This window comes from Podarcis raffonei, chromosome 17, assembly GCF_027172205.1.
Source record: "Podarcis raffonei isolate rPodRaf1 chromosome 17, rPodRaf1.pri, whole genome shotgun sequence".
NCBI lineage: Eukaryota > Metazoa > Chordata > Lepidosauria > Squamata > Lacertidae > Podarcis > Podarcis raffonei.
In genome coordinates this window covers 10,802,068-10,805,618 of record NC_070618.1, presented here as the reverse complement: position 1 = coordinate 10,805,618, position 3,551 = coordinate 10,802,068, and positions in this window count along the sequence as shown.

The window sequence follows — 3,551 nt, the reverse complement described above, 5'->3', positions numbered from 1 at the left end:
TCAGAGCAAATCCTCATTTGTACCAAATTCTAAAAGGGCCACCATATAACTCTGTTGATAAAACTTTGTTTCAGTGACAGGGGAAGTAAAAAAGAAAGAAAGAAGAGTTTGACAAGAAGATGAGTAGATATTTTTGGTCTATAGGGGTGAAAGGGGAGCAATAAACCTTCATTTTAAAGAGATTTGCACAAGACCATCAAACATAAAGCACTGTTTCCCTGAGAACAGTACAGAAGGTCATTCCAAGAACACAATAATATTTTTATAGCTCTAGCTGGAAAGAAAGCAAAGGCAAACCCAACTATTTTTGTTATTAACATTTTTATTGAATTTCAAACAGGAGATTAACATAAATTTCTACAGTTTTATCAGAAAAAAGCAGCAGTGCTATTATCTCCTCAGTGTGCAGAGCCTCCCTCTGCATACTGAGGGTTGACACCCCCCCCTACTGAGTATAATTAAGGGGAAGAGGCGAGGAACACTGAACCCAAGAAGAAAAGAAAACACAACAAAAAAAGGTGTGTGTGCATGATGGAGCGGGGGCAGAGGCCCTTTTTTGCCAAATGAGCAAGATCAAGCAAAAGATTAAAGCTCAGTTAAAGAACATTTCTGGAAACATTTGCCAAATGCTTTGAATTTTTTATTCCAAAATAATACTCCTGTGCCACATAATGTGTTATTTAGTGGGCAAAGCTAAAAAAAGGTCATCAACTGCAACCCATTCTTCGACTGCAGGTGAGAATGGCGAGTTCCAGAAGTGCAACAGTAGAGTTTGTTTTGCAGGTAGTGAGGTTAGCAAATGAAAGTCCTTTGGAAGTGTCCGAATGACGGGTGTGTCTTAGAATGAGTTGACTGAAGGAGAATTCCAGCTTCAAAGAAACTATCGCTGGCTTCAGACCAATTATTGGGAATCTGTGACTCAACTGCTCTACCATCTTCATTGGTTCCTGATTCATGTCTGGGGTCAGTTCAAAGTGCTGGTTATTAGATTTACACAACAATGTTCTGCATGTTTGCCAAGGGGGTTTACCCCCAGGTAACTGGATATATGATTGCGGCTTCAACACTGCCTCTGCCTCCTCTCTGAAATGTTTGGGAGACAGACCTTGTTGCATGTCCTAATACAGTGGTACCTCGGGTTAAGAACTTAATTCGTTCCGGAGGTCCGTTCTTAACCTGAAACTGTTCTTAACCTGAGGTACCACTTTAGCTAATGGGGCCTCCTGCTGCCGCTGCGCGATTTCTGTTCTCATCCTGAGGTAAGGCTCTTAACCGGAGGTACTATTTCTGGGTTAGTGGAGTCTGTAACCTGAAGCGTCTGTAACTTGAAGTGTCTGTAACCCGAGGTGCCACTGTACCTGAATTTCTATAGGAAAAATGTGCACTAAAGCTTTCGCTATTGCTGTGCCACCGGTGCCTGATATAGGAGGTGCTAGGGGCTCCAGCCCCCTCAATATTTTGAATCAGGGGCCCTAGCCCCCCCAATATTGAGGGGGCCAACATCACCCATCACCACCAGTTGTTCTCTTGGTGCCCAAGCCCCCACCTGGGAGCTGGGAGAGGACTGGGATGAACAAGGATGAAGATTGCCCTCTGCACATCCCCCCCCCCCGGTGCATGCCATGGGGAGGAGGCGCTCCACCTCCTTCTCCCCATGGCATGTCCCACTGGGGCAGATGCGTCATGTGGCATCACATAACGAGTCATGTGATTAGCCCCCCCTCCAATGTGGTGGCCAAGTTGGCGCCACAAGATCCTCTGCATTCTCTTTCTGTTGGCATTAAATGACAACAGAAGAAGAAGAAGAAGAAGAAGAAGAAGAAGAAGAAGAAGAAGAAGAAGAAGAAGAAGAAGAAGAAGAGTAGTAGTAGTAGTAGTAGTAGTAGTTTGGACTTGATATCCTGCCTTTCACTCCCCTTAAAGAGTCTCAAAGTGGCTAACATTCTCCTTTCCCTTCCTCCCCCACTCCCTTCCTCTGAGAGACTTCAGAGAAGTGTGACTGGCCCAAGGTCACCCAGCAGCTGCATGTGGAGGAGCGGGGAAGCGAACCTGGTTCCCCAGATTACGAGTCCACAGCTCTTAACCACTACACCACACAGGCTCTCAACAGCAGGTGGAACAAATCCTGCTCTAATAGTGGAGCAGAGTTGTGGGGAGGCCCCAGCAAGGAAGCGATGATCATGGTATGAAAACCGGGATTATTACAAACATGCCTCTCTCTTTCATCTGTGAAATGTTAATTAGTTATTAATTGAATGTTACAGATTATGATTGTTGGGGCCTTGTTCACAGGCCTCTTTGGCAACAACCGCTTCTGATGATGACCCTGAAGCCAATTGCCTGCCTCCTCAGGGCCCTTGAAGCTGAGAGCAAGAGGGGAATTTGCCGTCGTGCTCTCTGAGGAAGAGAAGGAGGATGTGACCACACTCTGAACCTGGGAGTGGCGGCTTAGAATTTTCATCTCCACGGTCAGAATCAATGCACCTACCATGCAAAGTCATTTCCGCCCTTAGAAGCCCCACTGGACCGAGCAGAGGGCATCCATTGGTACCACAACATACATACATTACCCAAAACATTGCTCTAGTTATCTCCCGCTTGGACTACTGCAATGCGCTCTACATGGGGCTACCTTTGAAGGTGACCCGGAAACTACAACTAATCCAGAATACGGCAGCTAGACTGGTGACTGGGGGCAGCCGTCGAGACCACATAACACCAGAAAGACCTACATTGGCTCCCAGTTCAAAGTGTTGGTATTGACCTTTAAAGCCCTAAACGGCCTTGGTCCAGTATACCTGAAGGAGCGTCTCCACCCCCATCATTCTGCCCGGACGCTGAGATCCAGCGCCGAGGGCCTTCTGGCAGTTCCCTCATTGCGAGAAGCAAAGCTACAGGGAACCAGGCAGAGGGCCTTCTCGGTAGTGCCACCCGCCCTGTGGAACGCCCTCCCATCAGATGTCAAAGAGATAAACAACTACCTGACATTCAGAAGACATCTGAAGGCAGCCCTGTTCAGGGAAGTTTTTAATGTGTGACATCTTAGTGTATTTTTGGTCTTTGTGGTAGCTGCCCAGAGTGGCTGGGAAAACCCAGCCAGATGGGCAGGGTACAAATAATAAATTATTATTATTATTATATTGAGGGGTGGGTCTTTGGCTGTCACACAGCCCTGCTTGGCAATGTTAGGGCTCACTTTAGTGCTGGACTTTATTGGACGGATAACTGCCTTTCCTAGGAACACCCCCAGATCCTACAGAGCCTGACCCTTCCTTTGTTATCCGAAAGCTAGCTCCGAATACCTGTTCCCCTGGACTACTATTCCCATCATCCCTCGCTTTTGGAAATGCGTTGATGGGATTTGGAGTCCAACAACGTCTGCAGGGCCACGGTTCCCCCATCTCCATGCTAGAAGTCTTAGTCTGTTTTGCCATCAAGGGCATCACACTTTACGATTCCCATAGAACAGGCGTGTGCTGCAGTGAACGTATTTGAACAGCTGGAGGAGCACTTCCCATTACTTATCAAATGGCAAAGAGATTACGACCAGA